Raw genomic sequence first — 14911 nt, 5'->3', positions numbered from 1 at the left:
TGCACCTCCCAGTCGCAAACCATTTCCACTCCCCCTCCCATTCTTCAGAAGACATGTCTATCATGGGCCTCCTGCACTGCCACAATGATGCCACCCGAAGATTGCAGGAACAGCAACTCATATTCCGCTTGGGAACCCTGCAGCCCAATGGAATCAATGTGGACTTCACCAGCTTCAAAATCTCCCCTTCCCCCACCGCATCCCAAAACCAGCCCAGTTTGTTCCCTCCCCCCACTGCACCACACAACCAGCCCAGCTCTTCCCCTCCACCCACTGCATCCCAAAACCAGTCCAGCCTGTCTCTGCCTCCCCAACCTGTTCTTCCTCTCACCCGTCCCTTCCTCCCACCCCAAGCCGCACCTCCATCTCCTACCTACTAACCTCATCCCACCTCCTTGACCTGTCCGTCTTCCCTGGATTGACCTATCCCCTCCCTACCTCCCCACCTATACTCTCCTCTCCACCTATCTTCTTTTCTCTCCATCTTCGGTCCGCCTCTCCCTCTCTCCCTATTTATTCCAGAACCCTCAGCCCATTCCCCTCTCTGATGAAGGGTCTAGGCCCGAAACGTCAGCTTTTGTGCTCCTGAGATGCTGCTGAGCCTGCTGTGTTCATCCAGCCTCACATTTTATTATCTTGGATTCTCCAGCATCTACAGTTCCCATTATCACAGCCAGTACGAAGATTGAATCCGCGCTGTTTTTTTTAATTCTAGCCTCACTCTAATCTTGTGTACCAACTGAAGTAACCGGATCCCAGCTGGGAAATTGATGTCAGCCCTACTACACGCGTTCCCCCTTTAAGAAAGTCCATTTTTCGTTGCAACTCGCTTTTTCCTTCGTCTGTCGCTCTCTTGTGCAATCCGGATGAGTTTCTCTCCTGTTCCAGCACATGGCGCTGTGACCAGTAATGTTTGTGAAGATTCTGCCCATTTGAAACTCGAAAGATCTCATTTAAGCTGCGGCTTTAATGACGTTTCCTTTACGTGAACATTCACCTCTCTGCACGGTGCGTTAGCTGTTATTCCCCCCACCCCCTCCCTTCTCTCTCTTTCTCTGTTGGATCCCCGGCAGCACGCTCTCCCACCCAAAACTCCTCGCATCCCCTTCCATGCTACAGAACCTACAACGCTTCCTCCTGCCCCGTGTAGCTGGCGATGCTGATCCGAATGGCCGGGACTGGTCATACTGCAGACGACTGGCTGTGATGTGAATTTCTCCTGATTTTACTTTGGTGAGTCGACAACCTTTTTGCAAACTCCATCTCATTTTTTAAAAAATTAAGACAGAAAGAAAGAGGTAGGGAAGGGGGAACGATCGTGACTGCTTCAAAACAATATTTTATTAATTAGATAAAAATGTTTGAAATTCGTGTTTAATTTTGCATTGCACTACAATTAGTTTGCCTCCTGTGACTTGACTGTGTTTTATCAAGCCAATAGATTCAACAAGGAACACAAAATATTAATAAATTACATGATGAGGGAAAAGAAAACCAGTTCAATAATTTATATTTTCTGCACATTTCCAAGTTGCCTTTTCAATTAAAGTGCTGATTCCCAATATAAGTTTTTTTTTCATTTCGGGACGGTCATTTGCAATTTGTTGTGAAGGAGGTAAAGGTCAGTCATGTTTCCCCAGAAAACACTACTTGGCTGATGCCAGCTCCAAACCGATTTGACCAGGAAGCTGTAACCCGGGTTACAGTTAGCAAGATAAGAGGGATAGCGGTATTTATTCATTGTGGTGCGTGTGCATTTAAGGGGAGGGGAGAATATGGCAGAGTTAATCTATGCAGACGGAGCGTGATCGAAGTATTGTTGGGTCCGCGCTAATAGAGAGCTTTCCTCTTTGGTCAGACCTGCCGAGTGTCTCCATGGCTACAGTCTCAGAATCAGAACCAAGGACAGCGCTTTCCGCTCAGCTCCACGCACACAAAGCGAGAGGATGTTGGGGCCACTCGGGCGAATTGAATGGGCTTATTTCAGTCCCTGTGCGTATGTGTGTGCGAGAGAGAGAGACTGTAATTGAAAAAAAACGAATGAATTGCTACCAAAGAGACACACTCGATCGATAATTCAATTGCTATTTGAACACAGAAAGTTTCTTGAGACCCATTTGCTCGCTTCCCCAGAGACTTTCTATATAAACTTCGTGGAAAATTTCAAACCAGCCCAGCGTGTCTTTTTAAACACGACAGACTCCGTCTCCCATCCTACCGCCAACACCACAACATCACCGTACCCCCACCCCCAACCAACAAACAAACGCAGAGCCGAACATACGAGTTTTTACTTCCCCAAATATATTGCCTGTTTTACAATGGGGAGCGGACAGTACGGGGAATCCGAGTTTTGACACATCTTACCCCATGGGATTTGTTTAATTTTCATTGGTCAGTTTCGGAACTGTTGCTGCTCCCCGGCAGCAAGCGTTCCCCGTTATCAATAGTTTTACAATTACTGTGTGTGTGAAAGAGAGAGAATCACAGAGAGTCTGTGCCGCGTGGGTGATATCTGTGGATAGATGTGCCTCCACAGACTGGGGGAGTTCGCTTTGGAAAGGCGGATGGTGAATAGCACGTTTAAATAATTTAAACACCTTACTAAAATAAAATCACTTTCCTCCGATTCCCCTTAAAGAAAGGTTCATGTTTATCATGATGATTTTGATTTGGCAACTGGACTTGGTGTATGACAGTTTGTGGTCAGGCACTAGTGACTTCTGCTTCCAGAGTGACATATGTGAAACAGGTAAATAAGCTTCTCAGAGCGGCGGGTGGAAGCAGCTCCCTGGGTTGAAATCGGGCCCTGTTGAGGGATTACATAACAAGTGACAAGAAACATGGTGCATTTGGACCACGACCACCCACTTTTAGGTTAATTTTGCATAAATTAAAGCGGCACGGTCCCCCCCCTTCGCTGCAATGACTTATTCACCGGCGCCAGTTTGTCTCGACAAGCACACTTCTTAAATATAAAAGCAAATAACTTAAAATACTTTGTGTCGACATTTCATGGTTGGAGAGACAGTTCTAGTTTCCCGATTATATATTACAAAACCAAATTGATAGATCATAATTAGTCGTTTTTTTAGTTCTTTTTTAAAAAGTCAATGCCTGTCTGATCCTTTTTGTAAACTTGTAGACTGGTAATAGGGAAACTAGCTGACTACGTAGGGAATAGAATTATCGAATAATATGGAGATAGAATGTGAGCTAGAGGAAGAAGCTTTTGTGAAGCATAAATGTCAGCATAGCCCAGCTGCCCCAACAGCCTGTTCCGGCTGGAAATTCAATGCCATTTATGATAAACTCATTTAAGTATGAGTTTTATTTATTTGATTTTCAAATGAAAGCTTAATATGGACCATAAACTTGGACACGCCTTCTAGAAATTCTGCTCATTTGAGCGTGCGATAACCCTTTAACTTCCACGGGCATCCACGAGCCTTTCTTTTCCACAGGATTTACGCGCTGCAAGAACAGAAGAAATTCAACTCAATGTTATATTTTGTTCCCTTTAAGGGAACTCAGCTACTTCTATTTGCATTTACATTTTCTGAATCCACTTTGAACCCAGGAAGGCTTTGCTGCGCTGAAAACTCAGATTTTGTTTCGGTTGCTTTTTAGGAAGAGTGCTCTTTTCAGCTAAATACGATTTCCAGTTGCTTCCCAGCTCCCCTTTGGCAAATCTCCAACTGCGTGATTGTTGGATACTCTGAGACATCTGCATCTTTTTGGATCAGTGTTCTTGCCGAAATTCTAAGCACTGCAGATCCAGAACAGAGAAGTGCCATTATCTGGACATAATTTATCAATTTTCATTCACTAGTACAGTAGAGGGTGCTATTCCGGAAATTGAGAATTAATGCAATGTAAATGTAAATTACATTGTTTTGAATCTCTTGTAATCTGAGAACAGTCAATGTTGACAGTGGTTATAAAACGTGAACAAATCTTTCATCTCACATCACTGACATAAGATGCCTAGCAAATGCAAATCCAACAAAATGTAGTCACTGTATGTCAATAATGGGAAAGAATGGGATCAAAGGTTTTGGAGGAATGGGATCAAGGTGTGATACTCTCTCAAGTTCTAAAGTCAATATCTGACTCTCTAGATCCATATTGGGCATTCAGGTTAAGTACTGAAGAAAAATTGGGTCCATCTGATGTATATTGCAGCATTTAAAAATGACACAAGATGAAGGAAGAAAATTGAAAAGAGAGGCCCAAAAATAGATTAGACACAGATATTTCAAAAGTAGACACCTCACGTAAGTCCAAAGGCACGATGCAGCTCTTGGGTTCATAGTGCTCTCCTTTGACAGGCATTGGTGCATTTTCCTATATTTGTGATCAAAATTGCTAGTTAGAGAGGCTTTGTACATTGCCGATTGGGGTATTGAGCGATAAATGTTGCCTAGCGGATTCAGAATTTTTTTGGAAAAGCTTTCTTGCTCATGTCATTTCACATCTTTTGTCTGCTCTTTAACATTGTCTCAACTCTTGCATGATATTTAGATATTCCCAGCATGCACTGGAATATTGAGCATTCATCTGTACAAGATGGTTATTTTGAGAGGTGTTCATAATGTACAGCAAGGTGTTATAAAGAGCTACCTACAGGCACTGAGTTTATTTCTGTCCCACAGATGGAGGGACAAGGGCAGCCATTTCTGTGCAGCTGTTTTGTAACATAATGTGTTGTCAAGTGCAGTATTTTAACTAAATTTATTTCTGACATATCACGTGAATCCCAAATTTTGCAAGCTTCAGCAGACCTCACTCATCTCTGATTCAGAGCAATTTCAAACCCCATTCCAAGATTTTTGAACAATAATTACACCTATACTTCAGTATAATACTGAGCAAATCATAGAGTCAAAGGAACAATTTTTTTCAATGCATCGTTAAGCCAACTTCACACTCAGTTCGATATAAAAATTCCACAGTGATTTTGAAGAACATCAGGAGAGTACTCCCAATCGAATGGCAAATATTTATCCATTAGTTAATATTATTGAATTAGATTATCTGGCCATAAACAAAATGCTGTATGTGGATGCTTTCTGCGCTTAAATTGGCCACCATATTTCCTGAATAATGACAATTTCTATATTTCACAAAGCACCATTGGGATATCTTCATAAACCAAAGTCTTTCTACCTGAGCTGAAATGTCAGCTTGCATTTAACATTTTCTGCATTCTCAGTGGCAATTTTAAATTGAATTTTAAATGTTAAAAGGCCATGACTCTTTTTGAAGAAGAACAGGGAATATTCCTGATCTTCTGGCTAGCAGTGTCCCACTTCAAACATCTCTAACATACAATGCATTAACAAGACATTCGTTTCATTGTTGTTTGTAGGATGTGGTTGACGTAGAATCAATGGCCCAACGTAAGACACTGTAACATTTTTCCATGATATGAAAGGGCACAATTTAAATGCAGGTTTTATTTTGATTTTGTGTCTTTGAGATAAATTTGCCAATGGTTTATTATTTCATTTTATACTGTTCCTATTTATTAGTTTCTTTCTTCCAAATAAATGTGTGGATGATATCAATTCACCTCATATCTGAGAATCGAGAATATGATTGCCATTTAAATTCTCTCTAGTTTTAAAAATATTATTCTCTGTATATTTTGCAATATTTCTCTGAAGCTACCGAAATAGCAATGTTCACTTGCTCCAGAATAATTCATTGTATTTGAGGCACTTTCAGATATTTCCTTTCATTGGGGTTCTATATATAGCAAGGTTTTCTGTTGCTTTTGTTATCTATGCATCTCTCCATCCCTTCTCTAAAAGTCTAACATTAACATTACTAGTCACCTGATGAAAACACTTCACAAATGGTGCTGCTTTTATCTTTAATAGCATTTCACATCTGCCAGTTTCACAAACTAGCTTAGATTATGTTAATGAAGAATAGACAATGCATGGAGCAAACAGTTTATACCAGTGTATGTAAAAGGTAACAATGACATACTGGACAATCACTGTGTTAGGCACTTGTTAGATGTCAGCCAGAGTGTTGTGCACAGTTCTGGATGCCACATTATAGGAAGGATGTGAACACATTGGAGAGAGTTTTGAAGCAGTTCGTAAGAATGGTTCCAGGATGAGGAATTTTGGCAATAAGGATAGAATGAAAAAAATTGGAACTGTTCACCTTGATTAGATTAGATTCCCTACAGTGTGGAAACAGGCCCTTTGGTCCAACAAGTCCACACCACCCCTTGGAGCATCCCACCCCGATAACCCACACACCCCTGAACACTATGAGCAATTTAGCATGGCCAATCCACCTAGCCTGCACATCTTTGGTCTGTGGGAGGAAACCGGAGCACCCGGAGGAAACCCACGCAGACACAGGGAGAATGTGCAAATTCCACAGATAGTTGCCCGAGGCTGGAATCAAACCCGGGTCCCTGGTGCTGTGAGGCTGTAGTGCTACCCACTGAGCCACCGTGCCACCCCTTGGAAGGAAGAAAGCTAAGAGAAGATTTTATAGAGGTTTTTAAAGCCATGAATGGACTGAATAGAGCAGGTAGGAAGAAATTGTTCCCACTTTCAGAAGGAGTGACAACAAGACAGCATAAATTTAAAGAGATCTGCAAAGGAGGCAAGAGTGGATGAGGAAAAACCTTTTTACCCAGTGAATAGTTAGGTTATGGAATGCAATGCCTGTAAGTGGAATCAAGGCAGGTTCAATTCAGGCACACAAGAGGGCATTGAATGATCATTTGGATTAAAATAATATGCAAGAGTATGGGAAAAAAGCAGGAATTTTGCACCAGGTAATGATGCTCATTTAACGAGTTGGTACAGGCATGGGGGTCTGAATGGCCTATTTCTATACTGTAACACTTCAGTGATTCTTTGATACCAAATCTGATAAGACTCAGGAAACACTGTCTTTCAATCCTGAACCTCATCCAAACCCATCTAATCAATTCCTTGGAGTGAATCATTTATTACATATTTATTAAAATTATCAATTACTTCTTAAAACATTTAATGAATATCATTAGCTAATGTTTATGATGGTGCTCAGAAATGCTTCTCATTTTGACAGTGTTATTCTCTAAGCCTCATGATAACAAAGAGTGTAGCTCATGCCTCTCAGGTCCAGCATACAGGAGAGAATGATTAATTTGTGTAACAATATGACCACGAAGATAAGTTTCTATATTAGAACATTCATTGCTAGGGGAATTATCTATGTATATAAAATAGAAAATGTGAGCATATGTTGAGTACTAAAAAGGCTACTTTCAGAGAATTAAATTAGAACTCGGAAGGTTAAAATGGCTATTTTGGCATTTTATTAGAGACAACATCTTGCATTTACTTGGCATTTTTAATATTGTGAGTCAGTCTAATATGCTTCAAAGGAACATTTTCAAAGACCTGTCTCAGAATCCCCGAAGGAAGATGTTAGAACAAGTAGGTGGAAGAGGGAAGTTTCCAAGTGTTATGTCTAGCAACATGGAAGGATAGAAATCAGGCTAGATTTTCCCGTTTTAGTTAGTGCTTTGTTGAGTAACATAGCACTCAGTCTGCCATAGCTCATAGCAATTTGGATTGCGTAATTGTTTACTCTTCACCTTTTCAGTTATACATGGGCTCTATATTGCCCATCTTGAGGAATTGCACAGCTGGAGAAGTGGTCATCGCTGCAGGCACCTTCCAACATTCACATCATGTCACTGACATCATATTTAATGCTGAGCTGTACGTTACTTCAGATGCTGTAAGTCCTTACACTGTGTTGCTCAACAATTAAACTGAAAACATGGCCCAGTAAGAGAAGCTGGCAATGCATTTCACTTTTGGGAACCTGGGATGCTGTGAATGGGTTGATGGAGAAGAGGACGATGCTGCTGATGGCAGGCCATGTCACCAGGTACAAATGGCTTTGACCAAGGTAACAGCCCAGGTCAGTGCTTGTCATGGATAAAGAGCATAGCCATACAGAAAGAAAGTCAATGACATTCTATGTACAAGATGGGTAAATACCACCATTTTCTCTCTCTCGCTCTCTCTCTCTCTGTCTCACACACACACACACCCACACACACACTCACAGAGCTACCACCCACTCTAACCTATCAATGTTCACGGACTAGAACTCTCCCTGCTGAATGTTAAATGCATAATGTCCACTCAATGGCTTTCAGCCACCTCATCATCCCAAACTAATAACCCTCCTACTCATTCACTAGGCACATCTCATCCCCTCTCCTGGTTGTGCATCTCTAATGAAGGCTCTTACATTAGCTTTCATCATACTCAAACCATCCCTTTGTGTCATTGAGGGGAAATTTGCCCTCAACCAGGCCGAGAGGACCAAGAGGTCCTGAGGAAGGGTCACCAGACCCGAAACATTAATTCTGTTTTCTCCTCCACAGATGCTGCCAGACCTGTTGAGCTTTTCCAGCAACTTTGTTTTTGTTGTTGCTGTTGTGAGAGGACCAAGAACTGTGTGTTAATTTTCCTAGTGGCCAATGGCAGGGAAATTTCCTCTGTATTTTACTACACTCATATTTAGTTTGAACCTAACAATACTTGTCACCTTTCTTGAAGGTGTCTATAATTATGGTATCTCTCGGCTCTCTTGGCATGCTGTCCCCCATCCAGATGAGGGAGATGGATCGTACAGTTACAGTAATTATACATTTTTGTCATATTTTAGTGCTTCACTGGGGATTTGATCATCCCCTGATGGCTGGCTGTACTTTACTTTTCAAATGCTCTTTTTTACTTTATGCTGTGATGAAGTTATATCGAGATGTGGGTGGGTAGTTCATTGTAGGATTGAGTCAAGGACACTCACACTAAGGATGGAGTTTCTATTAAGGAGATCATTAAAGTGCTCCTTCCAGCAGATGCTGATTGTATCTCATATCCTGGAGAAGACTTCCTCTGCACGATCCTGTGCCTCCACTGGCAGGATAGGCTCACATATGCTGTTGTTCAGGCCAACAGCCCGAGCATCAAAATAATAACTGATGGGCCACATTATTTCCATGCCTAACACTAGACTGCTGAAGCAAGTGCTCTACTCAGGGCTTAGAAGCAGCAAAGTAACCTCCCAAAAAGGCAGAGGAAATACCTCAAGGACATCCCCAAAGACTCCTAGAGATAGGACATTTAATTGGATGTATGAGATGAGTGTGTCCCCCAGTGTACAATGCAAGTTGGCAGAAGTGTGCAAGATGTAGTTATCCCTGAGCTCTAAAGGTCTGAAGTTCTGTGAGAGTTGGACTGAAGACAGGCATGATGATATGATGAGGATGGTACTTTGTGAATGCCAGCTTCCATGGATGAAAAATGGAAGTGCATGGAGTTAGGAATTTGCACCATCTAATTTCTTGTGGAAGGAGAAGAGAATTAGAAGTGGCATAGAAGTGAAGCAAGCTGGGCTAACATGTGAGATGCAAATGCATTGAAATTAAACATTCACAACTCAAAAGTGAGATTCTCAAGTCATTGATTAAAGTTTAAGGGCAAAAATGGGAAACTTTGTCAATGTCAAGATTCTGATTCTTTCATTCATACCATTTTCCCCAACTTTCTACACATTGATCACATCGCACTAGGGAGGGCAACATTCCACAAGTAGTTCCATGTAAGGATGGTGTCTGACTTGGAGTGGAGTTTTCAGAAGTGGTCTCCCATTCATTTACTGCCCTTATAGTTATGGATGACAGAGATCACAGGTTTGGAAGCTGCTGTTAAAGGAGCCTGGCTGACTTGGTGCAACTCGCTGGTGTATTGTCAAAAAGAATCATGAGGCTCTTTGTCAGTATCATGCAGTCCATTTTCCTTCCACCAGTCAGACTACTGTCCTTTCAATCCAACCATTTCGTTAACTCATCACATTCCCCATTAACTATTGCCTAAACAGAAAGGCCATGCTCAGCTCTGAGCCACAGTACCAGAGATGAATCAAAATTAACCTTTGTGAAGTTATGTCTCATTCAGTTACCAATTCTACTCAATTAAGATTCTGTGAGTGCAGTCACCAAGACAGTTCCTTCTCACCCACTCTATCACAGATACGATAATTAATGTTGGCACATAATAATCACATGAAGGACTCAATGGTTCACAGAAAGAAAATGCCAGTTTTCAATCATTCAAACATCACAGTGCTGCTCAAAATCAGAACATTGAGCTATTCTGATCTTACGACAGGACAGCACCACAGCCAATACTCAGTTCAGCGCAGAACAAAGATGCTGGGTGTAACGACTGTAACAAGATTAGCCAGGTGAACCTCATCTCAAGATGGCAGCGGTGGAGCAGGAAGTATTTGGGCTCCTGTGCCCGGACTTGTCTTCCTTGTCTGCATTTTCCTTTTTTGCTTTTACCTTCTACCCCTTTATTTCCTCAAACTGACCTGATAAAGAGAGCTCTTCAGCAGGGAGGCAGCTTCGATGTGCTGCAGCGCGCTGGCGGCGTTTTCAGAGGCAGCGTAGCTGCCGAGATGGTCAGTCGGACTGTGAAGCCTAGAGCAGGACTCTTGCTTCCGTGTGGAGTAAGCCTCTGACAATGGTATGGCGTGGACTGAGAAGCCCGGAGCAGGTCACCCTCTGTGCAGCCTGGTGTGGGCTGGTGTATCCTGGAGTGGGACACTTTCTGTAGCGTGGCGTAGACTGGGAAGTCTGGAGTGGGGCACTCTCTGGTCAGCATGGAGTGGGCTGGGAAGTCTGGAACAGGATAGTCTCTGTAGCATGATGTATCTGGAAAGTCTGCAGTGGACTCTGGTGGCGATATACTGTAGCAACGGAGAATAAAAAGTTGGACTCTCTTTAAATTACCTTTTTTTATTTTATTATGCGAACGCTGCTTATGTTTGAACAGCGATACATGCTTTTCACTGTATTTTATACTGAATGCACGTGACTATAAAGCATATTCTCATAGAGTACAAGCTTTCTGATTGGAGCCAATAATCTGATCCAATCAGGGAGCCCTTGCTGACAGATATGAACAGGAGTGTCAGACGCCCTGTTCACTTTGAGAGCTGGCTCTGAGGGAGCTGGATCCGTATCAAAGGTGCTCCACATGTAAATAAGAGGTGACTTGGTGATGGGATACCAGCCTCTATGGAGTTTATTTCACTGGGAAAGCAGAGTGAACAACCAGAGGGAAAATCCGAGATAACAAGGTGTAGAGCTGGATGAACACAGCAGGCCAAGCAGCATCAGAGGAGCAGAAAAGCTGACATTTCGGGCCTAGACCCATCATCCTTTCTGCTTCCAGTTTCCTTGTGTTATATTCAAACAATATTTCTGGAATTTCCAGAGCAGTTTCAAACTCACTGTTAAAAATCTCTTTGTGCACGGGTTATTCATTTGTCTTTGCTTTTAACTCCATAGAGGTAAACTTATCTTCACCGACACTGGGAGCAGGAATCAGAAAAACCATGATGTAAGGTTCTTGATCATAAAAAAACTCACAAGGTAAAGAGTGCGACAGTCAGGCAGAGTGAGGAAAGGAGGAGCAAGGAGAAGTAGGATAGAGGGGGAGAGGGAGAGAGAGGGAATGATACAGAATCGGGGAGAAAGAGGCAAACAGTTATTCGCAAAAATAAAAGAATTTTTGAAAAACATTTTGCCAATGGGCCAAACCACAAGGGATCAACTCATATTCTAAATTTCAAGAGCATGTACTATCTGTTATGTCACACTGTAGTAACTGTAATTGCAGGCTTATTAACAATCTTGGGAGAAAAAGCTATTAATGAATTACATTAGTTATTTAATAATTAATTTTGCTGAAGGCTGTTATCAAATTTTGCAAGCAAACTTCCACTTCTCTAAAGCTCTGAATTTGTATACTGTGCACTACTATTGTTGTCCTGCATTGCACTTTGTTTGCATTTACTTTTGTTTTATCTTTTTTTGGATGGAGGTAATTAGAATCTCGGGCAAGAGAGCTAAAAACCTTCTTATTATCCTCAGAGGAACATTCTTGCCCTTCCTCGCCCTGTGTGTAATTATTAAGGAGGACATTCAGCCCATCAAGTCTCTGTGGAAAGTCAATTAAAAAGAAATGAAGACAATGTTCCAAAGTGTAGGTGAGCAGAAAGACCCCAATGTTCATTTACTCAAATCCGTAAAGGATTAGCAGGCAATTGAATCAAGTGATTCAGACCATTGGAGATTTACTTGTCTTTATAAACCAGAACATTGTTACAACCGGGTGAGCAGGCAGAAATAGGTTCCTCTCTTTCACACCCTTGCAGTCAGTTGCAACAAATATTTAGAAGACCCTTCAGCATACAGTTATATTTCAATTAAAATATAATATGAGTCAAAATTAAGGAGCCAGTTACAAGGTTGTTTTGATTGAAGGAACGAGGAATGTATTTTTCATTAACCCCCTTGAAAAATAGTAATAAATTGTAAGATCTAGTACAAACACTGGTATAATGTGTAAAAAGGAGAAGAGTGTTGTTTATAATCGGAGGATAAATTCTGTGTGGTTTAAAATGTTCTTAAGCAGCATTTGAGTTTTTATAGTTGAGACTAGGTTAATTACTTGACGTTGTGTATCCTCAGCAGTAGCAAAACCAGTCAAGTTCTTGGTACATGAATGTTTCTCTGATTGCTCTATCATGAATGTTGGCTTTCAAAATGTTGAAAAGGAAACAGAGACATTATTTCAGTACAGTCCATTGCTTATCTACATTTTTCTCTCTCTCTTGCCCAACAGCCGGTTTCTTGTTACCCATTTCACTTGTGCCATTACACAGTACCTCTTGTTAGTCACTAACAGCCCCCATTAACAACTAGTCACCGTCCTAGCCAGATTGTTATCAATTCCTTTGTCTACCCAACTGCTCTTTTCTCTCTTCGAGCTCTATCCTCTCATTTACTCTTCACCCCAGCCCACTCCCTATTTTCTGCATATAAACTGATATTTTCCGTCAGTTCTGAGGAAGGGTCACCAGACCCAAAACATTAACTCTTAATTGTTTTCCCCACAGATTGGAGATAGTCAACATGGATTCATCAAGGGCAGGTCGTGTCTCACAAACCTCATTGAGTTTTTTGAGACGGTGACCAAGCATGTGGCTGAGGGTAGGGCAGTTGACGTGGTGTACATGGACTTCAGTAAAGCTTTGATAAGGTTCCACATGGTAGGCTATTGGAGAAAATACGGAGGCATGAGATTGAGGGAGATTTAGCAGTTTGGATTAGAAACTGGCTTTCTGTAAGAAGGCAATGACTGGTGGTTGATGGAAAATATTCAGCCTGGAGTCCAGTTACTAGTGGTGTGCCTCAAGGATCTGTTTTGGGACCACTGCTGTTTGTCATTTTTATAAATGACTTGGACGCAGGCATAGGTGGATGGGTTAGTAAGTTTGCAAATGACACTAAAATCGGTGGAGTGGTGGACTGTGTGGAAGAATGTTGCAGGTTGCAGGGAGACATGGATAAACTGCAGAATTGGGCTGAAAGGTGGCAAATGGAGTTCAATGCAGATAAATGTGAGGTGATTCACTTTGGGAAGAACAATAAGAAGGCAGAATACTGGGTCAATGGAAAGATTCTTGGTAGTGTGGATGTCCAGAGGGATCTTGGTGCCAATATTTAGATGCCTGAAAGTTGCCACCCAGGTTGATAGTGCTGTTAAGAAGGCTTATGGTGTGTTAGGTTTTATTGGTAGAGGGATTGAGTTCCAGAGCCGTGATATCATGCTGCAACTGTACAAAACACTAGTGCGGCCTCACTCGGAATATTGTGTGCAGTTCTGGCCACCCCATTACAGGAAGGATGTGGAAGCATTGGAAAAGGTGCAGAGGAGATTTACCAGGATGCTGCCAGGTCTGGAGTGCAGGCCCTATGAAGAAAGGCTGAGGAACTCAGGCCTGTTCACATTGGAGAGAAGGAGGCTAAGAGGGGATTTAATAGAGACATACATGATGATCAGAGAATTAGATAGGGTGGACAGTGAGAGCCTTTTTCCGAGGATGATGACATCGACTTGTACGAGGGGGCATAGCTACAAATTGAGGGGTGATCATTTTAAGACAGATGTCAGAGGCAGGTTCTTTACTCAGAGAGTGGTAAGGGCGTGGAACACCCTGCCTGCCAATGTAGTTCACTCAGCCACATTAGGGGCATTTAAACAGTCCTTGGATAAGCATATGGATAATGATGGGATAGCATAAGGGGAGGGGCTTAGATTAGTTCACAGGTCGGCGCAACATCGAGGGCTGAAGGGCCTGTTCTGCGCTGTATTGTTCAATGTTCTATGTTCTATGTAGATGCCACCAGCTCTGCTGAGCCTTTCCAGCATCTTCTGTTTTTGTCGTTGTTAAAGATCATTTGAACTTGGATTACTGGAAACAACTTCATTGCAGTCCATTGAACCGCAACCCCCGCCCCCCCTTTACAGACTGAGCATGTTCCAACTACTGTTTGTTATTTATATGCATCACATATGCATAATTCTTCACCAGGTCTCACACCATTCAAGGAGTAAGGGAGAGGGATGGGAAAAGAGTGGAGGACACAAGAGTAATTTCCTACAGTAAAATGCAAGTTAACAATCGAGATAGTGAGAAATTTTGATAGAATAGGTGGAGGAAAACTATTCTGTCTTGTGAGTGAGTTCATATTCAGAGGTCATAGATTTAAAATCATCAGCAAGAGATCCAAAGGAAAGATATGGACTTTTTTCCTGCAAAGAGATGGTGGGATCTTTACTGGTCTGCTTGAATAAGTGATTAAAGCTGATTCTAGAAATAACTTTAAAGGAGAGTTGTGCATACAATTGAGAATGTGGAGCTTTAGGCTTACAGAGAAAAAGATTAGAATTGAGGAATTAAGCCTGGATTTTAGAAAGCAGAAATTCCCAGAAGGGCTGAATGACTTCCTCCT

At 41.9% G+C, this 14911-nt stretch overlaps 1 protein-coding gene across 4 annotated transcripts in view; it reads left to right on the top strand.

The window, feature by feature from the left end:
- The first annotated feature begins 886 nt into the window (after positions 1–886).
- kcnj6 (potassium inwardly rectifying channel subfamily J member 6) overlaps positions 887–14911 on the top strand; it is a 147487-nt gene continuing 133462 nt past the window's right edge. For all 4 annotated transcript variants that reach the window (XM_048541285.2, XM_048541286.2, XM_048541283.2 and 1 more), the window contains exon 1: positions 887–1233. The gene's annotated coding sequence lies outside the window, so the exon portion shown is untranslated. The remainder of the gene's footprint in view (positions 1234–14911) is intronic.

The sequence above is a fragment of the Stegostoma tigrinum genome, chromosome 12 (genome assembly GCF_030684315.1).
Source record: "Stegostoma tigrinum isolate sSteTig4 chromosome 12, sSteTig4.hap1, whole genome shotgun sequence".
Taxonomy (NCBI): domain Eukaryota; kingdom Metazoa; phylum Chordata; class Chondrichthyes; order Orectolobiformes; family Stegostomatidae; genus Stegostoma; species Stegostoma tigrinum.
Note: the sequence above shows the minus strand (reverse complement) of the source record. Positions and strands in the feature narration are given on the sequence as shown.